This window comes from Epinephelus fuscoguttatus, linkage group LG1 (genome assembly GCF_011397635.1).
Source record: "Epinephelus fuscoguttatus linkage group LG1, E.fuscoguttatus.final_Chr_v1".
In the NCBI taxonomy this organism is placed as follows: domain Eukaryota; kingdom Metazoa; phylum Chordata; class Actinopteri; order Perciformes; family Serranidae; genus Epinephelus; species Epinephelus fuscoguttatus.
This window is the reverse complement of record NC_064752.1, coordinates 10393832-10420322: the sequence shown is the minus strand read 5'-3', so window position 1 is coordinate 10420322 and position 26491 is coordinate 10393832. Positions and strand designations below refer to the sequence as shown.

Sequence of the window (26491 nt, the reverse complement as noted above, 5' to 3'; positions counted from 1 at the left end):
TGGAACACACAAGCAGCCAGTAGCTTAGTCCATAGGGACTTGGGTTGAAAGCCGGGGGGTCATCGGTTCAAGTCCCTTTCTGGACCAAATATGGACTGCGGACTGGTAGCTGGAGCGGTGCCACTTCGCCTCCTGGACCACACCCCCAACTGCCCAGGGTGCCTATCTATGGGCAGCTCCCTCCCTCTGACGTCTCTCCATTCAATACATGTATAGGTCCTGTCTGTGTGTGTGTGTGTGTGTGTATTTACAGCCTGTGTGTATATGACAACAGTGTGAAAACACTAAATGTCCCTTCAGGGAATAATAAAGTTTATCTTCTTAATTTACAGTTCTTTACGTCGCCATGTGGCATCTGCGTGGATCCAGCATGTACTTAATGTTACATTCAATGGCTCCAAAGCTACATCATGAAAGCCCTGAACACAGAAGTATAAACCCAGCTTTAGCAGCTAGCTGTCTGAAACTTTAGACTGGATGATGAATTGAATATCCAGAAAATGTACTATATCATATATTAAAATACCCATAGAATTTGATGTCCTATCAAATAAGAACACATTTTTACAACACACACACCCTTAAGGATTACTGGGTCCCATCAGCAGCTAATAAAACTCAGCAAACTGATAATTATTGATCCTCATAGCAACTGTTGAAGCAAATCAACACTGTTACAACCCACAGAGCTGCAAATAGACTCACGTGTAACATTCTCACACACACACACACACACACACACACACACACACACACACACACACACACACACACACACACACACAGCTTAGCTCACTGCAGCTCATCACATTCACAACAAGCTTCAACACCTCTCTGCACCAACGGCTTCATCAGGATTAAGACACACACACACACACACACACACACACACACACAAACTTGAACGTGTCACAGCAGCACCTTCACCTTCAGGAGGTGAGAAAAGTTAAAGTTAGAGCACCGGGAGGGAATAAAATGAGCCGACAAAGCCCATTAATCCTCCTTCAGATCATCAGCACATACAGTAATGATATATGAATATGTTAATAACACACACAGACTGCAGCGTATATTTGTATGATCTTCTATAATCTGGATTTCCCTCATGGCCGTATCAGTATTTGGTGTATCGTGAGCTTGATTTCCTTCTTTTATTTCAGTTTTTTCTTTACATCTTGTTGTTTTCATGATTTAGTTTACTTTATTCTTATGATCTCAGTATGTACATATTGCAGATGGAGAAACACATGAAGCCAGGGAGCAGCAGCGCCCTCATTACATCTGTGATCACACAGCAACATCACATTATTATCATTTTTGGCTTTTAATTTAAGAATAATATCTGTTCAGGCTTCATGTTCACATTCACACCTCACACAAAGACTAGTTAATGTCAGATGCATGTAGTTTCCACTTCTTTGACTGTAGTATACAAAACAGCACAGGCTGCTTCTGTCGACCTACATAGATGTTAAAAAAAAAACAACAACATGTGGGTCTAAAGTACTGATACTCGATTTATCGCCTGTGGGCCAAATCTGGCCCGCTATAGGATGCTGGGTGTCCCCACAGTCCATTTTCCTAACACACTGATTCACAGTGAGAAATCTTTGTAATTTGAATGTAAATAAGATGCCAAAGTGCCCAAAAAAAGCATCAAAATAGAGTTTGTTTATCAGAAAAAAGTGACTGGGGTGGATCCCCTGGACCCCCAGCGGAGGTCTGGGCTGAGCCCCAAATTTCCTCAGATCCTAGACACACCTTTGCGTAGACCTGACCGGCACAAGGCTGCTTCAACTGGATGTGCCTCTTGGCAAAGATGAGAGGACAGCAAAATGTTGAAGGGTTGAAAACAAGCAATTCATCAATTACATATACTGATATATACTATTCATGTTTGTTTATTAACCGCACCCTGGCTTCCTGGTTTAAAGGATGGTTAACATCATGAATGTGTTTGATTCTTGTTTTACTGTAACTTCAGTGTATTTATGGTTGTTCTGTCTTTGTTGCACTTAATGTGAAAATGAAATAAAACATCTGAGCTCCACTCTGTCATCTATTTATCAGGCTGTCTACAGGTATCTGACAGTTAATTTTAATGCTTTTACGACCCATTCAAGACACCTTTTAACCAATTTTAGGACAGATTTTTAGACAAATCATGTTTATCTTATTTAAGCATGGCAGGTAAGCATTGCAGACATCTACATTTTGCCAACAGGTAAAAGCAAGCATGAAGTAAAATGACAGTATTATAGTTTTTTAAAGATGTGCAATATAAGAAATGTGGACTTTTACATAAAAAGGCTTCTTTTATTTTCACAAAAAGAAATTTAAAAAATGATAAATGAAATGAATTAAAAATGTCTGTAGTAGTTAAGACCTTACAAATTCAAATGTAAGACTATTTAATGACTTTTATTGTTGTTACAGTGAATTTAAGATATTTTAAGAGTTTTTAAGGACCTGTAGACACCCTGTTTATGTGAGTGATGGGTCATAGTATTGGTGGCAGCTACTGGAAATACATCTCACAAGAGGTTTGGTTGGGACAGTTTCATTTTGGATTCAGATTCTAGCTCCCAAAATATCTGAATTTGTCAGGCGCTGGCGCTAATCTCTTACCAAAGCCTCACTGTTTTTATTAGCAAAGAGCTACGTACAATACAGGTTCTCATTTTTAGCCAGTGCTGATTGTCACTTTCCCCATCACCAATATATCAGCTGTAGATATTCATTCCTTAACTATTAAAATAGGCCAGTTGATGTGCTCTGTGCTCTGTACTTGAAAAGAAACACCTCTCTAAGGCTATCACATGATTTTCTGGAGGATCTGACACATGTTAATTCAATGTCCGCAATGTTCTTCTGCTGCTCAACTCAATTCCTGGTTGGAGCCATAGGTTGTTGCCATTAATTACGCCACAGATAAAAAACAAATGTGTCTGCTCTCTCAGCTAGCAAAGGTGTTTACAGATCTAAACTGATTCTTTGAGTTTATTTCTATTTCAGTTACTTGATGCAAGCTGGCGCTAATTAGATCTGATAAACGGATTTAGTAAAATGGCCACAGGTGTCGTTAGAGAGACATCACTCTTTGGGTGCCTTTCATTATGCTAATATGGCTGCTCGCTCCCCTCACTCGCATCTCCTCCCATTTTAGCTCCTCCTAACAAGGATGGGAGGGAGAGGTGCGAGGAAGCAATGCGAGGACGGAGGAGCCAAAGCTGCCAAGTGAGAAATCCTCCAAAGGGTCAGTCCTCAGCGATGTCAGTTACTTATACAGTACTTCACACCACTTGATAAAAGACCTCAGTGCAGGACACATCTGTGTTTCCTTGCTCTAAGCTCCTCCAGAACCCTCCTCACTCTTTGTCTCCTTGATGTGCATTTAAGGGACTGAAAGATTCTCCACGATAATGATTTCCAGGACACGTGAGGATGAGAGGAAGCATAAGTTAGCATAATGAAAAGCACCTTTTTACTCACTTCATGTTTTTTTAAACAGCATTGAGGAAAATGCTGTTGTTGAACGTTCATCCTGCTGCTCCAACCTTCCTGTCTGTCACACACACACACAAACTCCTACGTTCCTACCCACTTAACACCTGCCAACCACACACACACACACACACACACACACAGGCGTTATGTAAGTGTGTGTCGGGAGGACACTCTCAGATGGTCCAGTTACAATAATCAATCCTGCTGACGCCTCCACGTCATCTGTGTGGATATTTCCAAAAAAGCAGGTGCAGAGTGAACCCACGGCAACGAGGGGTCTCCGTGTAAGACATTTATGAGGAGGGATCCATTATCGTCACTTCTGTCGTGTCCACTGATCAGAGGAAGAATCCTCACACACTGCATGTTTAAATGCTCATCCATGTTTTGTAGTGTGTTTGGAGTCAGTTTAATCCAAGCTTAGGTTAATTTCACCAGTCAGGGAGCCTGAAGCATCAGTACTGTTGCTATGGTTACTTGCACTTTAACAAATGTTGTGCAGCACTGAACAGGTCTTAAATGTGCATGCCTTGCACATTCTGCTGGTGCATGTGAGATGGTGCGAAACACAGATAAAATTATCAGTATCATTGAAATCAGGGTATTTTAAATTAAATATTAAAATCAAATTCTCACATTAAGATTCAATCTTTAAAAGTAATACTTACATTTAAGAAAAACTAGATATGAAGCATGTAAGCATGAAATTGTGTCCAAACTTCAGCTTAACTTGTAAAAATGGTTACGTTGTAGACCTCTGCAGACAGTTTGAGCACTTATTAAAAATGCCATTTAAACTTCTGTCCCCATCTAGACATGAACAGACACCTGCCAGCCAATCAGAAAAAAAGGTATTTTCCATGGCTGCAGTTAACCGCAAAGTCTTGCATAAAAGTTTGTATTCAAACAACGTCTCAAGTTAAAGGTAAGTTCAGTGTTTTCAACCTGGACCCTACTTCCCATGTTTTCGTGTCTAAGTGACTAATGGAAACAACAATTTTTGGAATTCCTCCAGTACTGAGTAAGACCGCTGCAGACGGTTCTAAATATACTTAAAAGTAAAAGTAGGATCCTTTTTATTTAACCAGAAGCAGCCCCAAAGTCGCTATCACCAGTCCCACCAGACTCCATTTGAAAAAACAGCAATTTAATTATCATACAACACACTTAATTCAAAGTCGACAGAAACAGAATAAAACTCACAACAACCGTCTTGCTTCATCTTTCCACCGTTCTAACAATCACCAACTCTGGTTTGGTTGAAATAAACCCCAAATTTAGCCAATTAGACGTGAGAATATGCTCGCTCTATACATGCTTAAATTACTATTTATTTAAATGGACTCTGGTGGAATAGGCGACGGTGATTTCGTGGCCATTTCTGGTAAAACATATAGGATCTTACTAATCAACAAAAAGGTCTGTCTCTGAAGGGTTGCTTACCATAAACTGTCAGACACTTATAATAATAATCTGAGCATGTCAGTGACAAAAACAAGCATCTTTTAGTGGACGTAAACTGACTGTAACATAAGCCAAGAGTGGTTACATTGCGGTCTATTCTACTGCTGCTGGCTGCAGTGGTCTCACTCAGTATTGGACAAATTCTAAAAAATGTTGTTCCCATTAGTCACATTGACAAAAAAACATGGGAAACAGGTTGGACATTAATGAACCTACACTTTAATTCTGACTTGTAAATTTTGTGTTATCTGTCTTGTTGTCCATCTGTAACTCTTCATTGCTGACAGGACACTTAAAAAAGAGGTTTTTACACTCAATGGCTCTTTCAAAAATTAACCAATTAAGGTTACCGTTTACAAATGGATGAATAAATAAAACATTACACTGGGTCACGTTTCAGTAGTTCTTATTGAATTGGGGTGAACCCTTCTCTGCCAGCAGGGTTATAAAATAATGATAAAGGTCAACAGCTCTATTATAACCACAAACACTGAGGCTCCGCTGAGCAGAGAGCTTCCATATCTTAAATATAGGACTGAGCCTTTAATAATTGATGTGGACTTACATAAGAGACAAAGTGTGCGCTGCTGGATCTGGTTCACAGGCAGGGATTCCGTCTGCAGAGGGGTTTCCACATTTCACTGAATTTTAAAAACCCCAGTCTGAGCAAGTGTAAAGTCCAGTGTGCCTGGTCGGTCCGTTCAGCTGTGAACGATACCGTAATCTGGCTGCGACGCGAGCTCAAGTCTCTGTAGGTGTAGGACTGTATGACACTGACACAGTGATGGAGGTTATCATTTACACACATAAACTCCATTCTGATCAGGAGAAAGTCTCTAAACCAGTGGTTCCCACTGATTCAGATCTCTCCTTAATCAATAGCTCAAAGTCCACACAGTTTAATACATTCAGCATCATACTGTCCATTAGTCACTCACTGTACAGCAGGAAACTGCACTTCAAAATAAAAGCTCTGTGCTGGAAATTCACTGTATTTCAAAATAAAGTGTGTTTTTTACAAACTTGACATGTTTGCGAAACACTTGCGGTCCATTCAGATTGGACCCGGGACACACTTTTGGATCGTGACCCACTGCTGGGAACCACTGCTCTAGACTATAGGACTCAATGGTTAGTGTTGGACTCACCATATGTTCCCAAAGTATCATCAACAGATTAGGATACGGCACGATATATAATGCAAGACTATGTCAATTGGTCAGCCACCAAAGATTTGGCCATATCTGTATCTATCAAATATTAATATGATCCAATATCCCTACACCGCTGTATCAGTGATGATATTGAATTTATTTAATGTTTGCATCAATGTGATGAAGTGCTTTGATTTCACAGGTATTAAACTCACTGGAATAACCAGCAGTGGCCATTCCTCTCTGCTTATTTTGTCTTTAAATGGTTTCTCAGTCGAGTTTTCAGAAAATGTGCCATATCACCATATATCTCAACATTAGGGCTGGTGCTAATGATTATAAATAATCAGCCAGTTATTTTCTTGTTTAAATCGATTAATTGTTTGGTCCAGGAGAAAAAGTGTCCATCCCAGTTTCAATCCAGAGTGTGTTTCAACTTGCATTGATATTGTTTTGTAAAATTACAGATACACGTATGCAATGCATGTTATATTGATATATGTGAATTTATCAAAATTGCCAAACCCTAATACAGCACACATTTATCTAAATATTGCAAGGTAGTTATCTGTATTACAAATATATTTGACTTTGAATTTTTTTTCCAATTTTTTTTTAATGTAAAATTTTCAGTTCTCCATTTACGGTTCTTCACTTTTTTAGTACTTGTTTTTTGTTTTCTTTTTGTTTTTCTTCTTTCTGTACTAAGGTTATTGTTATGCACCAAAACTGAAGGCAAATTCCTTGAATGTGCAAACCTACTTCGGCAATAAACCTGATTCTGGTCATTCATTATTTATTTCTCAAAACACACGACTCAATGAGAATCTCTTTTTACACGGCAATCACGCTATGGGGCCGCTACCAAGTCCCTTCCTCATGCTGCCTTTGCATTTTTACACAGAACAAAACAACAGTGGCATCATGCCACTCCTGTGTGTGATTTTAAACAGCATGCTGGCATCGTGAACTCAAAGACACGTGATGGGTGTGACATGTAACACAACAGCTTCGGCCTCTAGGATGACATAACATACACATAGGCAGCGCTAGTTTATAAACAATAAAAATGGCACAACACGGTAATTACGACCTTTTACTGTCTCTGTTACATGGTGGCTGATCTCGTTCTATGCTCCGAGGGTATAGAGGACTTTATGGTTTCCCCAATTTGCAAACAGTTCCTTTTCTTGAAGTTAGCTGCTAGCAGCTACTTTTGACTCTCCCATGGTGGGTTGCATGTATAGCACATTGTCACGTGTCACACCCATGCCGCCCATGATCCCGTCCTGCTGGCTGTCCCATGTATACAGAGATTGATCGGTGCTGTTATTACCTCTGTACCTGCATCAGAGGTGAGACAACTCTGTTCCCCCATTCTGCAATCGTACCTTTTATACAGAACGGTGAGGCGGCAAAATGGTGCGAAATTTCCACCTTCGATAGGCAGTGTAAAGGGGCTACAGTCAGTGCAATTATCAAGTTTAAGTTTGTCATTTAAATGTAAAAATACTTTTAATAAAAAGGTAACGATTTTCTGTCAGGTCAAATATAAAAACTGACTTGTGCATATAGCACAGCAATACCACAAAACAAGATATGTTACTATGATATGTTGTGTGTGTGTGTTTCCAAGTGTGAACAGTATGATTTAACAATTGAACAATCAGAAACTAACATCAGACTCAAGCTCCAACGTTTCAGGGTTGAGCACTGAGAAAGGAAACTGTTCTGCCTCAGATCACTTCCATCTGTAAGTCACGTCCCCAGTGGTTTAGACTCCATCTGGGGTCTGAAGGTCTGAAACGCTTAAGTCACAGAAACACTCTTGTTTACAGCCTCATCGTCAGTGTAGCAGGTCAGTCTGAGGTTTCGACACTTTGAGCCCACTCCCACCAAAAACCACGTATGCATAAAGAAAGCTGTGTTAATGTTTAGGTATATCTGATCCAACAGCACAATAAGTAACCTGTACGTACACTTTAATGACTCCAGAGCGGCAGATTTAGAATTGCAGAGTGTGGGCTTTTTATAGAGCAGCCATTTTGAAACCAACATTGGATGATCACACAGGGAGAAATCATCAGTAAAGATGAAACATGACGACAAGATTCTTGAAAGACAACAGCCTCAGTTAATTCACTGCAGCAACACATCATATCTGCACTTAGGGGTGTGACAGTTCACAGAGGTCACGGTTCAGTTCATACTCTGGTATGGGAGTCACAGTTCAGTGAGAGTTCAGGAGAGCGGAAAAATAAGCAAATGCATAGATACTTTTTTTCCTCTATTCTGAACAGACAGCAGAGCAGGTGTCACAGACACACACAGTCCTCATGCTGGAGACTGAGGTAAAATAAAAAATCAGAACATGTCACTTTGCCTGGTCAGCTGTGATGGCACTATAACTTTAATCTTCCAATTCTTTAACAACAACATTACAGACCAAGCCGTTTACCTGTGACTCAACACTCTGCAGTCCCACAAGTAAAACCACCTGGAGACTTGGCAACAGGTAACAGAGGTGAGACTGACACCTGGGATTACACAGAGCCTTCGTCGGTACAGAATCTGACTGACTGTAAATAAATCAAAGTGAAACATTAAATGTCCTCTTCCTGCTTTTGCTGAGGGGACCCTGAGCCTCCTGCAGGATGTTAAGAGGACGGACACACTGAGTCAGCAGCCGTCTCTTCCTGTGGCCGTCAGGACCTCAGCAGCAGCTCCAGACACAAACAGAGCACTCATCTGTCTGCAGATAAACCTGGCTGTCCTCTGCTGGGAGCTTGGAGAGATAAAAGTCATCCAAGCGGAAGCTGCATTATTTTTAAGATTTATTTATTATGATAATTTCAGCAGCGTGATAGGAAATGTGGCCCCATCCATCTATTATCTATACCTATCCATCATCCTGCGCAGGGTGTCACAGGCTGCACCCATTTCCAGGACACAGTGGGTACTCTTGGACAGGTTGGCAGTCTATCACAGGGCTGATTTTTGTATTATAAATGATGACATAAAAGCCACTTGTCAAATAATGTCGGGTTCAAATAACAGCACAAACTAATAAAAACTTGTTGCTGATAAATGTCTCATGATATAAACAGTGAGGGGTTAGAATTGTGGATGTATAAAGCGTTAGAGACGGTTCATTCCTATTAAAGTTGTTCAGTAATGCATGAAGCCAAAAAAGCTGATTTCCATGTCATGAAATTACCCAGATCTTCTGCATCATGGGGCCCACGGAGCAAGCTCACTAGAGACGTACAGCAGTTCCATGTTAACTTCCATGTTAGCTCTCCCCTTACATGAATGGGAATAAAAATTATTTTTATTATTTTACATGTTATTTTTATGGCTTGTTGCCTTTCCTAGATGGGACAGTTCAAGCACGAAAGGAGGAGACAGAGAGAACACGCGACAAACGGCCACAGGCTGGAATTGGACCCACGGCAACTGCAGCAAGGACATACCTTTGTACATGGGATGCCCGCTCCATCCAGTGAACCACTGAGCACCCCGGGAATAAAATTATTTAATCATGTGGCTCCTCTAGGCTTTAGAAATAAGACCAAGTGGATCAAAAACAGTGAAACAAGTGATTTTGCAAGGGTTGTGATGTTAAAGAAAACATATCCACTGATATACAATGTAGTTCTATGGGAAAAATACTTTTGGGGACCCATGGCATCATGTGACGGACTCAGAGGTTGTAATTCCACGTTTGGCCACTTTGTAAAAATGGCTTCAAAGCCCAGCACTGTTCCTCAGAGCTCCATTGGAATTACCTGTAGCTTTAATACCTATGAAACTTCACACTTACTCCAGGTTTTTCAAATTAAAAGCCGACTAATTACAGCTGAAAGCCTGAAAAGGACACCACACCCATTCAAGCAAACATACATGGGTGTCGTTTGGATTTGTTCAGGTGTATGTTTCTTTTATACCTATATGAGTTGAGGGTTTGTGTCCACTGGGAAGCAATGTCACGTTCAGCGAACCACAATGTTAAGAACGCAGCATAGAAATCAGGAAATGAACCACCACATCTGTGAATCGACAGTGAAAGAATTTGGATTTATCAGATGGGACAATGACGAGATAAGCAACAATGGTCAGTGCCTTGAAGAAGAATTTAGTTTCCGATGCTCCTCTAGAAGATCATTTTCGGCAGTACGGTGCTGAAATGAAACTACGGCCAAACACTGACAGAAAGAAAGACAAGATCAACCAATCTGCTTGCTTGACACGTAGGTCTGCATTTCACATCGTTGAGATTTCAGATGTGTGTGCTTCAGCTTAGTATGTCAGCAGAAACATAATTCCAACTTTATGACTGTGACCGCAATAAGCAATTATCTTATGAGCAAATAATTTGTTTTTTCAATTAAGAGATTAATTTCTTCTTTATACAAATTATACATTTAGGTGTGAAATGTCCGACCAATGGACCAAAACCAAGAGAGGTTAACAGAGATATAAAACCAGAGAAAAGCAGCAAATCCTCACATTGAAAAACCTCATGTTTTTATCTGCTGTCTTTCTGTCAATCAATTATTGACTAATCGTTTCACCTCTGGTTATGGTGGATGTAGGCCGCCTTGCCTGAAGCAAAGACCACCTCTGCTAACTGCTAAGGACCAGAGGTGCAGTTTCTCACAGTGAATGCCATTATACGCACTGTAACTGCTGTTAAGGCCGCCCTCTATTAACTAATAACATCACGAGACGAGATGCATTGGGATCTGTGTGCAGACCACCTCAGCTGAACCACTTCATGGGGGAAACCCTGAGCAGTCGTCATCAGAGCAGATGCACATTTTGATGTATAGTTGTTAATCTCTTATGCTGACTTTATTAAAATCCGAGGACTAAAAAGCTTGTTAATTAGCCTGAGTGAGTTTTATGATCCAATACACCTGTCAAAAAGACTCTCTGGTGCACACAGACTCTGTCATAGTTATATTATGTTGTTATGTGGATGTGTCAGGTCTCAGCACCCACACTGATCCAGTACATCACACCAGTGCAGCACTAATTATCTTGCTTCGCTGGTAAATGACAGACCTGGGCTCACACCTGGTGAAATACCATGAATCCATCAGTGAAAACGAGAACATTTGATCAAAACAAGCCATTTTGCCTTTGGCATCCAGTGAACAGCAGCGTCACTTTGCCATCGCTCCCCTCAAAATCTCCTCAAATTCAACTTATTTCAAAAACCCAGACATCAAAGTTTCCCCTGCGACTAATTTTCTTTGCAAAGAGCTTCTCTGTTTGGTGAATTAGCAGCAGAGGAAAACAGAAGGAGCAATGCCCTCGTTTGGAGGTCACAAGCTGAGGAGGAGTCACCATGAGCCAAGATGCGGGATCCCCCCTCCTTCCTAACGCAATAAGGCAGGACACACCCAGATAGAGAGGGGAGGAGGTGGAGGAGGAGGAGGGGGGTGAAGGAGAAGGAGATGGATGAAATGAGAGGAGAGGAGGAAAAAGGAGCAGAGCAGCTACTGGTGCTCATCCGCCCATCTTTGCAGATGACGTAAGGACGGTTCTTCGCGAGCTAGAACACCCGTTAATTAAAATAAAACGAACTCGGTAACGATTTTGTTCTCCCTCCACCACTCGTTCAATACGACAGCCCGAAAAGCAGAAGTACTATTTGCAATGTGTGCGCTAAATGTGGGCAAACCACTCCAACAAGCTGAACAAGCTCATCCTGAAGACGCCGCATTCATGACGACAGTGTGAGGACACCGGAGTCACACCAGAAACACACACATTTTAACATCACAACAGGAGCAACAACCGCAGCAACCAGTGTTCGCTGAGGAAAAAACACGGAGCCTCCTTTTTAAATGAAGTTACCAGAGACCGTGTAATTTACTGATGACAAAGGGGTTCTTTTGGTAACCAAGGGGAAATATCACTCGGAAAACAAAACATTGTAGGCAGGGACTATGAGCAAACTGTTTCCAGACACTCGGAGACATCCGCAGGCGGTCTGATTCCTGTCTCGCAACCACTGCAACAGTCGATACGTGCCGTTCTGTCGCCCGGGGAGACCCGTAACAACAGCGCCATTCAGAATCTGCCTATTTAACCAACATGTCCTCGTTAAAGAGTGGACGTGAGGGTTTTATAGATTTTAACCTCCCCAGTAGGGATAACTGGAAACGGCTTTCAATTCGGCATACCCCCAGCGCACGTACAAACATGTTATTTCACTAAAATGATAACTTTACTAACTGATAAGCACTCAACGGTCTCCTGGCTGGAAAACACACAGCGCTGGGCGACAGAGGCTCGCGAGCACTGCGTAACATGCCTAAAAGTTGATATTTTATCAAGTATGACTGCTGTTCGATGTATTATATGTGTATTAATTTCTAAACAATCGTGCAATGGCACCGTTTGTGTTTTAAGCGGTGTTTTGATGTGTCGAAAAACGATGTTAAGTTGCCGTTTTAACGTCCACATTTTTGAATGGAGACTTGACAGCGATGACTGCAGACGAGCGAGAGGCACGTATCGGGGCTGTAACCTAGCTAACTGTCGGGACGTTTGGGCAGAAGAAACGGGTTAGAAAACGTGCCTCGGGGGTTTATGAGATACTGTTGATATGAATCCTGCGGTTAATATGATAAAAATGGAGGTTAAAATGTCCCTGAAGTGGACTGTGGTGCGTTCACACCTGTGGAAAAGCCCACATTTGCGTGTAGTTTTGCTAATAAGTGGGTGTCAAGGTAAAGAAACAGCGGTTGTTGAACGTTACCCGGATGCTAAGCAGTGCGGACAACTGGGGACACAACAGACTCCTTAAAAACACGTTTAAAAATCACTTTAGCGGACAAACGACGCTGTGTTTCTCGTCTTTCAGCCACAAGTGATTGGAAAAGAAATCGGACTTGTGGCGGATAAAGTTGCAGAAAGCACACAGAAAATAGACGTTACCTCCTCCACTCGGGGATCCTTGTCCAAATCACGTCCTGTGGTTGTGTTGGTGAGGCAGAGCAGCGTCTTCAGTTTAGAGGGGTTTGTCCATTTCCCAGCAGGGATCCAACTTGACAACTGCAGTGGTGAAAAATGATTGACAGACCGGGTGGGGGGAAAAGATCTTCAGCGTCCCTTTGTTCCGACGTTTAAACCAGTTTCTTTGACAGTAATTACATCGGTGGGAGCATCAGCTGTGGTCCTGCAGCGGCAGCCACCCCAGAGGAAGGAAAACAATCCAGATTCAGTCAGAGATCAATCCGGTAAAAGGAAGAAATAAACTCCCCTTTCTTTCTCCTGGAATAAAAGCAGAGGAGGGTAAAGGCTCTGGTAACAAAGAGCACATCCAATAAGTGCGGACTGGTGGTGTGTTTGTGTTGCAGAGCGGTGGGTGGGACTGGAGGGGTCCGACACATTCAAACGGGGACCAGAGAAAAGACCCAAAGTCCGGGTCAGCGTCTTTTCCTGGCGAGCTGGGGAAACTGAAGAGAGGGAAGTGAACTGGTGCTGGAGACCGCGAGAGAGGGAGGGACCAGCCCGGGATTACCCTGTTTTTAAGGTGGATCTATGAATTAATTAGGTAATCAGGCAGAAACAGAGCCCTGGCTATCGAGAACATCAGCCCCGGGGTGAACATCCAGGATACAGCTCTGGAAACTTCATAAAGGAGGAATTATCTGAGGAGGAGAGGAGATCCACATCTGGATCTCCTCTGGACCGATGTATGGAGGCTCATTTCCGCCCACTGCAGAGAATCAAATCATATTTTAGGTTCTCATTTTAACTCTTTTTTTTTTAGGATACAAGAGGGAGAGGTGCCACGGATAGGGGGCAATACTCTGGAGAATACAGTCAAAATAAATAAATGACGAGCCTAAGATAATATTTAAAGATTAATTTAATATTTAAAGAATAAAGTCATTGTATTTAAAGAGCAAAGTAATTTTTCCTGCAAAAGGTCAAACAATATTTTAGGATAAAGTCGAAAAAGTTTAATATTTTGACAAAGAAGACAATCTCTTGTCCATGTCATTTGACAGTAGGCCTATTTTATTGTGCAATAGTAAAATTCTAATATTTGGGGAACAAATTTGTAATATATCAAGACGTATACGTAATATAACGTTATATTTTAACAATAAAAAAGTTGTATCTAAGTTAAGATGATGAGTGAGGAAGGATTGCAACTGAGAAACAAGGGGAGAAAGGGTCGGGGTTATGCAGATTTTGTGAATGAACTCAATATGTATTGGGGGAAAAGTCATATTATTTCAAAAATAAAGTTGTGATATGTCATGACTAAAGTCGAATTATTTCCAGCATTATGAGAAAAAAAGTGATAACATTTCTAGATTAAGTCAATGTGTTAAAAAGTTGTAATATTGTGAAACTGGTGTTGTCATATTTTGACAAAAAGAAAAGTTGTAGGCTACTATTTAGTTGGTTTAGTTACTTAATTCAGTTGCTATATTTTAAAACTGAGTAGAAATATTTTAAGATTAAAGGCAAAATATTTTGGAAATAATGTAATATTTTAAAATGCAAATGATATTTTTTATTTTTAATATTCTATTAATAAAGAAGCCATTTTTTAAGATAAGTTACTGAGAGGGAGGATTAACCTGCATGTCTATGGACTGTGGGAGGAAGCTGGAGCACCTGGAGAAAACCCAGGCTGACACGGGGAGAACATGCAAACACTGCACAGAGCGGCTCCCTTCTGGGATCGAACCAGGAACCCCTCCCGACAGTGCTAACCACCACACCACCGTGCTGCCCAACTTTGAATGTCACACTGGGATACAGAAACACAGTAAATTCTACTTAATGCGATACTTCAGGGTGTCCTCTGGACCAGCGTATGGATGCCTAATCATGCCAGAAAAATAAATTAACAGATGAAAAGTTGGACTGTGGAAAATACCGACATCAATCAAATTCCACGCACTTCTTGCAAATCAAAATAATAAGATAGTTTCTCATGAATGTGACTCAGCATCTAATACTTTTGACAAAGTCACAATTTTGAATACATGGGCACGAGAAGTTGGGTGCTGAGAGTGCTGCAGCACACCCTGTTGACAAAGGATGTAACAACAAAGTCTGTAAACAGAGTGCCTCAGGAACAAGTCCTAAACCCTGGAAATGAGTTAGCATTTTTGCACTCATTGTTCTTTCATCTCATAGTGAATGGGTTTTTGGTTTGGTGCCTGAAATAAGGTCTATGATTGCCACAAGCTTAAGAGAATTTCAGGTTTTGCTCTCAGACATATAATATGCCAGTAAATACCCCACTCGTGAATTTTGAAGCTATTATGTGTCTGTCAAAAGACGGTGACTACAGAATGTCATCACAACAAACACTGCTTTACACCCTTGTTGATGTAGGGAACTTTAATCATGTGATTGTGGTCAGTTCCCCCATAGCCTAGCATTCGTTTCATTTTTAATTTTATTTATAAAGCCCAATATCACAAATCACAATTTGCCTCAAAAGGCTCTACAGCATATGACATTCCTCTGTCCTTTGGACCCTCATCGGCTTTTTACTTCTGGTCATCTCATTTAGGCTTCGAGAAATCATCAATGTGGTGTTTATTTGTGAAGATTATCTTGCTCAACAAAACCTGTTAGGCATCATAAACTTTTGTTTGCTGCAGAGCTTATTTTCTGCAATAATCTCAATGGAAACATCCCAGAGGCTTTGTGTCGAGGGAACCAGGGTGACGCTGACCTCTGAATCAGCCTACAGGAAAACATCATCCCTGGAGAACTCTAGTTATGTGTTTTAGCATTACTGATGGGCTATCTGAACATTTGTTATACATTTTGAACAGCATATGATGAGGTGCCTGTCAGAAAACATGAAAAAAGATGTTTAAAATGAGTGTATGTAAATAGTCCCTCGATCTGACGTGACAAAGTCATCACGTCAGGTCAATGCTAAACTTGGAGAGAGATTTGTGGTAGTGGGAGCTAATCTAATAGTGCAGACAGGCTGAGAAAGACCAGAAAATCAGTGAGACAGTAGTTTTGGAGCTGCGTTTTAGCTCCATAAAATATTTTATAGTGTTATGCCAGCCAGTGATGGATTTACCCGGGGGATGTGAGGGGCTCAGGCGAGGAGTCAACTGGATGTCAGACACCACAGAAAATGAAATATTATACATTTTGGCACAAGCAGTTCAGACAGAAATTGTGTCTGTAGCGAGGGAGCACGTATTCTTTGGACTAAGAGCTGATTAAACCCTGATGTAAGTAGGTATGAGCAGCAGCTCTCGTAAGTGTGTACACATACATAGTAATGTGCACATATGTATTCTGTATAGCAACCCTCAGTGGAAATATGTTCCTGTGTGCATGTTTGAATATGTATTTTGAATATGTAATGATATGTAAAACAAATGCAGATTTGTAAAAAAAGAGATTCATAGAAATAGGGTTGTGTTGCCTGTGGATGCTTTTACCTTCACACTGCCAGTTATAACTGTTAGTGGTGTCACAGACATAATTTTGGTCGCCATTTTGTATCTAACACTTGACATGAATGGAAAATGTTACAGCCAGTTAAGACTCAAACACCTGAATCCAACTATACAATAAAAAATATCAAATTGAATCTCAGCTGAGTGAAACTAGAATTACTGTCTTATGGTTGTATGCCGCCGTGCACCAGTTAAGTTGCACTTATAGTTTACATCCATGTCTGTGAATACACGGATGCTTCACGTCTTCCCCGCAGCAGCACAGAAAATCTGTACAAGCAACAGTTTCAAGGTGGACACCAACAATTAGTGTCACCAATTCAGTACCTGACCAAATGTCTCCCCTTTTGTTCCTGAGTTATGCTGCTGATGATGGCCAGGAAAATGTTTTTACAGAACATTATGATGTCACAGTGAAGTTGAACTTTGACCTTGTGGAAATAAAATGTCATCACTTCAATATTTTATCCTATTAGACATTTATGTGAAATTTTGTCATAATTAGCATATGAAGTCTTGAGTTATGGCTAAAAACATGTTTTGTGAGGTCATTGTGACCTTGACCTTTAACCACAAAATTCTAATCAGTTCATCCTTGAGTCCAAGTGGACATTTGTGCCAAATTTTACAAAACTATCTGAAGGCATTATTGAGATATATCTTTCAGGAGAATAAGACAGATGCAATGTCACAGTGACTTTAATGTTTGACCACCAAATTTTAATCTGTTAATTATTAAGTTTAAGTGAACATTTGTGCCACATTTGACGAAATTCCCTGAAGGTGTTTGTGAAATGTTGTTTTCACAAGAATGAGAAGGATGCAAGGTCACATTGACCGTAATCTTTGACCCTTATCCTTAAAGGTTTAATCAGTTCATTGTTGAGTCCAAGTGAATGTTTGTGCCAAATTTGGAAAAAAAAAAAAATCCCAAAGGGCACATGTCCATGGGGTAACCAGCAGTGGGTTATTTCAACATCCTTTTGGAGTGAAAGGGTGATGTTCGTAGGTGTTCTTATACTTTGATACTGTTTTGATATGGACTGATATTTGTTTTAATGTATTTTGTTTTAATGTTCTGTCTTGTTTTGGAATTCTCAGTTTCCTTTTCAGAAGAATAAGAGGGATATAACGTCGCAGTGACCTTGATGTTTGACCACCAAAGTCTAATCAGTTAATTGTTAAGTTTAAGTGAACGTTTATGCCAAATTTGAAGAAATTCCCTCAAGATGTTTTTGGAATATCACATTCACAAAAATAAGAAGGCTGCAAGGCCACGTTTGTGCCAAATTTAAAAAAAAAAAAAAAAAAAAATCGCTCAGGGCAACCAGCAGTGGGTTGTCTTGATGTCCTTTTGGAGTAAAGGGGTGAGTGTATGTGTTTATATAGAAGCAATTTATCATATTTTTATACTGTTTTGGTATGGAGTGATACTTGTTTTAATATATTTATTTCAATATTCTTTAAATCTGTATTGCTGATGCCTTGTTTTGGAAAGCTTAGTTTCCCATCTGCACAACAAATTTACCCTTGGTACTAATAGAGAAACACTGAACCTTGACATATTCTTGTGATATTGCATTCACAAGAATGAGAGAGACGAGGTCACAGTGACCTTAACCTTTGACCTATGACTGCCAAAATGTAATCAGTTAATTGTTGAGTCAAAGTAGACATTTGTGGCAAATTTCAAGAAATATCCTTGAGGTGTTCTTTGGATATTGCGTTCACAAGATGAGAACTGATGTATGACTGACAGATGTACATATGTATTGATGGACAACACGACAACATAATGCCTGCAGCCATTGCTAGCACTAACGTGGAGGCATAATAACAAAGAGTCTTCCTTGAATAGCAGTGTATTGAATTTTTTATGGATCATGTAGTTTGTATTTAACCCTTGGAGAGGAACAGTATTGTCCTTTCACAGGTATGATGGAGACTGATGGGTGTGTTGAACATTTTCAGTGGAAGCTGTTTTTTTAACTGCCATTTTGGTGAAAATTTCTGATGATTAAAGCCTTTAATAGTTAGAGATCACACCGTTTTCCCTGAGAAATGAAGATGTACCTTGACGAGACTGTGCTCATGTGTGGTGATTTTTTTTTCTTGTCCAAATGCAGAACATGAACAAAGAATCAAAAAAGAAATTTCTCTCCGACTGCCAACTGGCCACTCAATCAGCTCTGCCTCCTACGCTATGCTAATGACAGAGGCAGAGAGGTGGTTAAAACTGCCATTTAACAGCACAGTACACTGCCTCACTTTCAGCACACGCTGACTGCAGAAGGAGAGCTGCTGATTCTCTTAACTGTTCCCAAAGTCACTGTCAGTCACCGCCGACCACAGCTGCTCATCCTGACTGTGTGTCAGTGCTGTGCCCCAGATCTGTACACTCATCTTCATCATATACTGTTTCTGTGGTTAGTGTACAAAATATCGACACACTTCACTGCTCAGCCATTCTGTCAGAAATTACTCAAGGTTTTTATGTATTTTGGAAGGAATTTAATTTAAGCCTGAATTCTGTTCATATCTATTGTTTTTGTTTTACTTTGTTCTTGAAAGGGTTTGTTTCAAAAGATACAAAACATAAAGGCACAGCTGAAATGATTGGTCGGTTATTTGATGCAACAGAAATTAATTTGCAGTTATTTTGATGATTGTTTAAGGCATTTTTGCAAAAATATTTCATGGTTCCAGCATCTCAGTCGTGAGGATTTACTGCTTTTGTTTTGCTAATTGGAGTTAATTTTCTTAGACATATATTTTTGAGATCTTGACTAATGATTAGACAATATAATCATTATCATAATAATAATAATAATAATAATCATCATCATCATCATCATCATCATATGAAATAATATATAATAGTATGACAGTCACAGGAGACATTTTTTTTAATTGAGTACTTTTAATACTTTCAGTACAATTTCCTGGGTATACTGTATTATTTTACCTAAGTAACATTTTCAAAGCAGGAATGTACTTGTAATGGAGTATTTTCACAATGCGGTGTCGGTGCTTAAAGGATAAAGGATCTGAATACTTCCTCCATCCCTGATCATTACCTTCATGTAACATTTAGACCCTCCACCCCCCTGCTGTGGATCAGATCAGAGGAATGTGCCATGTCAGGACTCACCTACCTGATTCGCTGCAGTCCTTCACCCCCCCTCCTGAACACACTATTGTCACAACACACCTGTGTATCTATTGTCAATATGCATCCTGCAGAGTGTGTCCGAGGCACGAAAGGCTGGAGAGGAGCCACACATTTCATGTAAAGGGATGTCTGTGAGGACGAGCAGGAGACAGAAGCTGAGGGGCGTCACCGGACTTAAAATAAACTGTAGGAGACAAAATATAAAGAGGAATTTTTTCATGTTACATCTAAAGCATCAAATATGCCAGTTAATACAGCGATGGTCATGAAGTTTTATTTCTTCATTTATTCACTTCAGACTTTCGGACTACAGGCTTTAGACTATGGAAGCCCATTCCCACCAGTGGGAAAAAAAGACCCTTTACGTCATTGTAATGAGAAACTTTCTAAATATAAGGAGTAGTAGTAGTAGTTCAGAATAATGGCGTATCTAAAAATGACTTATCATCTCAAAATAATGAGTTACTATCAGGTATCTGTGTCAGTATTTCAAAATAATGAAAAACTATGAAAATAAACACGTACTTATCTCAAAATAATTACTTAGTATCTCAAAATAATGAGTTAATAGCTGAATATAATGAGAAACTTTCTGACTTATTTACCCCGCAATAGCTTAGTATTTCAAAATAATGTGTTAGTATCTCCAAAAAAAAAAAAAAAAAAAAAAACTGAAATAAAGACTTGTCATCTCAAAATAATGAGTTAGTTTCAGGAAATAATATGTTAGTATCTAAAAGATAATTAGCAACTTTGTGGCTTATTTTACCTTAAAATGACTTACTATTTCAAAATAATGAGCTAATACCTGCAAATAATGTGTTAGTAGCTGAAAATAATAAGAAACTGACTTTTTTTATTTTAAAATGACTTAGTATTTCAAAATAATGTGTTAGCATATCAAAAAAATTATTGAATTTGAAATTGATAAAAGAATAAATACTTATTTTATCTCAAAATTATGACTTATTTCAAAATAAGTACATAGTATCTCAAAATAATCTGGAAATAATGTGTTAGCATCTCAAAATAATAAGAAACTTTTTGAAAACAATGACTTACTTATCTCAAAATAATGACTAATATTTCAGAATGAGAAACATAACTAGGTCATTATTTTTAATAAAGTCTGTCATTGTAATAATCTACAGGGTCTTATGTTTTTCCATTACACTGGTGGAAACGGGCTTCCACATTCAACTTTATTGTCCCCAAGGGGAAATTCCTCACCAGAGTATTGTACACATCACACAACAATACATAGAACAGCACACAATACCAGCATAGAATGACAGACAACAGTGCACATTCAGGCCTGTTCAGCCAGGCCTACTTTTAAAGGCAACTATTGCTTCAGGGATCAGCGAGCCCTCCTGCACCTCAGTGCTCCGTACCTGTGCTCAGTGTCAAGTACAAACTGGTGAAGGACTCGTAAAGGAGACTCGCACACTCAGATAAAAGTTCAGGGTCTTTAATCAGGCTCAGGTCAGTCACACAGGAAAAAGTGTCCAATCCAATAGGCAAAAAGGGTCAAAAACACACTCATGAGGAACACTAGAGAAATGCAGGAACTCTTACTCAATGGTGAAGACGATCTGGTAACAAACAAGGGGAAGACAGGGACTCAAAGAAACTAAGACAAGGGAGACAAAGAGACAGGTGAAACACATTAGGGCGGGGCAAGTGATCACAAAGGAGGGAAACTTGACAGGAAGTTGGATCTGAAACAAGACGAGACAATGGTCACCAAAATAAAACAGGAAATACAGGGACGCCAGTAAACATGAATTTAGGTAGCTTGATGGCTCATGACTCCCAGAGGGCAGCAGGGTACAGTGTTGACTTTAGTTTGTGATTATTTAATACTTTGAAAGTTAATGAATCTCTTTAAGATGGTGAGTGTAAAGTTAGCGTGACCCTTAGTTAGAACAATGACAATAAGACCCAGGTTGGCAGATCCCTGGGCGTTACCTGGGACTGGCACTGCCACGAAGAGTTTCTGCGAACGTGACCTGTTAGGAGCTACTTTTAGCTAAATGATGAGCTGTGAATGGGGCCCCTGATCCATAACCTCAACTGTCTGAAGCATTTATTTAGTTGCTGGAGGCGTTCCAGAGCCTGGAGGGAGAGTGTCCTGAGAGACACGGTTCAGGGCAAAAAAGTCACCTCTCCATCTGTTCGTGGCTTCAGTGGCAGCAGGAGCTCAGACGCACACACACGAATACACACACACAAACACACAGAGGCAAAGGAGAGTGGCCACTTGAAAATTTCCCAAAATGTCTTTTTGACAGGCAGTAGCAATACTACTTTGTGAAAATACTAATTATAATAATATATAATTATTATTAAATTTAAATTTAATGAATTCATTATGCAGAATGGCTCATTTCAGAATCATATATATTACTAGATTATAATTGCTGATACATTAATGTGTTCATCACTTTAATGTTGCAGCTGGTAAATGTGGATCTTATTCTAATTACTTTATACACTGCTGGGTGTTTTAATCAGTTAAAATATATCATAATTTATTGATGATTATATGTTTTGTACTAATAATATTAATCTGCAACTTAACTAATAACTAACGCCTTAAAATAAATGCACTTATGAAGTGAAGTAAAATGTAAAGCAGCATAAAATGGAAAAGAAATGGACATGTAAATTACAAATACCTAAAACTGTAGAGTAGTCGAGTACATGTGTAAATTATATTCCACCACTGCTCTTCACCCAGTGGATTCCTTTTTAACAGCTACATAAGACCACTTCCACCAGTCTCACAAAAGTCCTGTGTGAGTCAGTTTATCAATTCAGTCTTTATAGTTTTCCTGCCTTTCAATCACTTCCTCTCAGTTCCTTCCCTCAGTGGAAATTAAACTTGTATCTTGAGCTCATCTTTCAACACCAACGACATAACCGGAGGATTATTAGACATGTATGAACGATTCCATTAAAGAAAAGTGTTAATGGTGGAAATAATTGTGAGCTGTATTTGTTTAAAAAGAGCTTGGTGCAGCACAGACTGAAGCAGGATGCTGACTGATCTTCTGTCTGCAGTGTAATAGCGTCATACATCACTGTGTGGTGTGTTATTGGTGCTTCTGCCCCGCAGTTTCACAGATACGAAAGAGTGATTCCACCTGCAGCTCAGAGTTACTGCAGCGCTGAGCAGCTGTGGCTGAATTCATGGAAACAGGACTTTATATTTCCTGTTTTATTTTTAGCTGCGTGGTTCCGAACCCTTTGGTTCAGAGTGAGATGTGTTTGTAACTGTTGGATGGATCGTCATGAAATTTGGTTCAGGCGTTCATTGTCGTCAGAGGATAAATCTTCTGGCTTTTCATGTCTTCTCACGTCCGTTAGATTTGCAGATTCGAGACAATGTGATGGACCACCTGAGACGCCACCCAGAAATGTCTCATACATTATTAGCTGCTTTTTGCATCAAGATGCAACATGTACAGTTTTGTGTCTGCAGGTTTTTGGATCGACTGTGTTCAGTGAGTGGGCGAGAGCACATTCAGTCGACCAATCAGTATCCAAACAGGAACATCAATCAGCTGTGAGTGTGTGCACCTGTGTTAAAGACCGATTACTGATTCCCGTTGTTTGCCTGGGGGCCTCTTCCTCATTTGTTAACTTGATTTTACAGGAGTTTATTCTGGTGTCTGGATCCTCTCTGTCTGTTCAAGATACTGAAGTTACACAGTCTATGCAACAGCCTAAATATAGTCTTTGAAATTACATGTGCTCTTAGAAGCACACTGTATAGATTAGACAATAGCAGTTTGAATACTCATAGCTAATAATAGAGCTAGTCACTTTACAGTGCTGGGGATGCGACTCTGAAAGCAAAGCTCTGCAAGCTACCAATTACTTCACACTGGAAAAAGTTGAGCAACAGAAAACCTGCCATGGGGAGAAATCTAGTTTGGATAACTGAAGCTACTTAGAGCAAGTAGTTTAAATCAGTGGTTCCCAACTGGCCCAGCCACAGGGTCCAGATTTATCCTCAGTCATTAGTTCAAGGTCCACACAGTTTAATATATTTAGCATCATACTTGAATTTGGCCATGTTCTCAAGACAGTTTGCTGTCTCTGTCAAGTAGCTGTCCGTTAATCATTCACACTACAGCAGGAAATGGCACTTCAAAATAAAAGCTATACATCAGAAATTCACTGTAATTAAAATTCAATGTCTTTTTTGCCTAGTTGACACATTTGTGAGTCACTTGAGGTCCACTCAGAATAGACCCATCACCCACCTTTGAACCGCAACCAGTTGGGAACCACTGGTTTAAACTACTTTGTAAAATAAAATGATCAAATTGACAATGTAGATGTGATACAAAGTGAAAGGAACTCCACGTGTTTGATGCTGAGCGGGCGAGATGAGAGGCTGAATGCACAGAATGGGATTCGGTGCTACTGCTACCATTGTTGGGGAGATGTATCACCAGGAGGAAAAGCGCCGCAGAGAGTGCATCACAAGGAGTGAAGTTGCGTCTTCTTTTCCTCGCAGATGACGGTTCAGGTTCATTCTCTCCTGTTGCGTGGTAAGTGTGGTCCATTCGCAAACTTTATAACTAAAAAAAACTTTTCACTACTCTCAATCAACGAACTACTAACACTCTCTGCTGTTTCCTCCTCCTTCTACCTTCCTTCCACTGTCTTCGTTGGTTTATTTATACACGCAAAACGCGTTCTCTGGCTGGCTGGATTGTCCGCTCGGTCTGCCTTACATACATGGCGGCACAAGATAGCGACCTCTCTAAAGCAAGGCCCTTGCTATATGTATATATATATATATATATATATATATAAGCATAATTATAAGGCTACGAAAACCAAACGAATTTTATTTTATAGCGATTATACACTTGTATAAACATATTAATGGGTAGAATATTCAGATTCAGATTCAGATTTGACAATAAACCATGCCAAATATTACACACTGGCCCTTTAAAAAAATATATAAAAAATATATATATATATAAAAATATATTACAAAAAAGTTAAAAATGCCTCTTCCCTGAATTTGTTAAAGACAAAGGCAAATTTGTTCACAGGTCCATCCATCCATTTTATATTAATGGGTAGAATATTCAGATTCAGATTCAGATTTGACAATAAACCATGCCAAATATTACACACTGGCCCTTTAAAAAAAAATATATATATAAAAAAAAAAAAATATATATATATATATATATATATATATAAAAATATATTACAAAAAAGTTAAAAATGCCTCTTCCCTGAATTTGTTAAAGACAAAGGCAAATTTGTTCACAGGTCCATCCATCCATTTTTGTAACCCCTTATCCTCTTGAGGGACGCAGGGGGGCTAGAGCCAGCAATTTAGAGTCACCAATTAACTTGCATGTCTTTGGGCTGTGGAAGGAACCTGGAGCACCCAGAGAAAACCCACACTGACATGGGGAGAGCATCCAAACTCTGCACAGAAGGGTTCTCCCACCCTGGGTTTGTTGTTAGTAAATAGCAATAGTCAATACTTTTAATACTAATATATTCGAGTTTAATTTTTGCAAATTCTGCCTGCTGAATTCATTGCCCGTGTAACGTGTTGTGTTTGGACCCAAATGCAGCACACAGGATACCTGGAACAGTTGGGAATGCTCTTTAACATCACAACTCAGCAGGTACAGGACAGGGGAGGTTATCAGCACAATCATAAATTTCAACACTCCAGCAGGACACAGTCCTCACAGAGTAGCAAGTGTGGTGCAGGTGTCACAGAAGCACAAGATCCAGAACTTGGTAAGTAAACAGTCCAAGCAGACGAACCAGTAGGGGACAAGCAGAGAATCGAGAAGCAAGTAGCCTACTCGCAGGACACACACACACAGTAGCAAGTGTGGTGCATGGTAAAAGTCTCTGGACCACAGGTAAGCAGATGGGAATGCTCACATTGTAGCATTATTGTTGTGAGATGGAAACACCAAGCAGCCCCAGGCAGGCAGGAACCAAGGACACAGAAGCAGGTCTCAAGGTCGGGGACAGAAGGCTGATGCATTTACTGAGAATCAGATGAGACAGGTAGGTCAGAGACAGGCAGGGTCTCTAACAGGAAATCAGTGCGGAATACGAGTGCTGAAGAGTCTTGCATGAGTGTCAGAGACCAATCTGACACAGTGTCTGTGAGGTTGGGTATATATACTGGCTGTAAGTAACAATAGTAAAATAAAAATAAAAAAATCATTAATTTTTTTTCTATGGCTCAAAACTGTTTGAGCTGAACGTTCATGCTGAACGAACACACTGTAAGTTGTACTGTCATGGGATACCTCAAGGATCAATTTTGGGGTCAATTTCATTCTCCTTTAGTATGGTCCCATCATGTAATATTATCCATAGACATGGTGTTTCCTGTAACTAATTTGCTGATGACTCACAGTTGTATGTCCCTGTTAAGCTCACTGACCTTAGTATGCTGAGTTCTTTAAAGGGAAATTTTGGGTTATTTCAATCTGTCTCTTATCGTCCTAAATTTGTTTCAAGTGACTAGTGACATAAAAATAATAGTTAGCATGTTAGCCATTAGCCTAGATACAGCTGGGGCGCATAGTTGCATCAGACCTGTTAAAACATAAGTGAACGGGCATACTTCAAGTGCAAAGTTAGTCCACTAAACAAGCTTTTTTCCACAAAGACCGCCTCATATCATTAGGATAAATGTCAGAGAA

General features: G+C 39.9%; 1 protein-coding gene across 6 annotated transcripts in view; it reads right to left on the bottom strand.

Annotated features, from left to right (window-relative positions):
* The window catches only part of LOC125891356 (plasma membrane calcium-transporting ATPase 1-like), a 148402-nt gene extending 134685 nt beyond the window's left edge, over positions 1–13717 (bottom strand). For 2 of the 6 annotated variants that reach the window (XR_007449644.1, XM_049580624.1), the window contains exon 1: positions 13077–13700. The gene's annotated coding sequence lies outside the window, so the exon portion shown is untranslated. Of the gene's footprint in view, positions 1–13076 lie in introns of all 6 variants that reach the window. The other 4 variants (XM_049581142.1, XM_049580907.1, XM_049581061.1 and 1 more) reach the window with 3 other exon arrangements.
* Positions 13718–26491: the final 12774 nt, after the last annotated feature.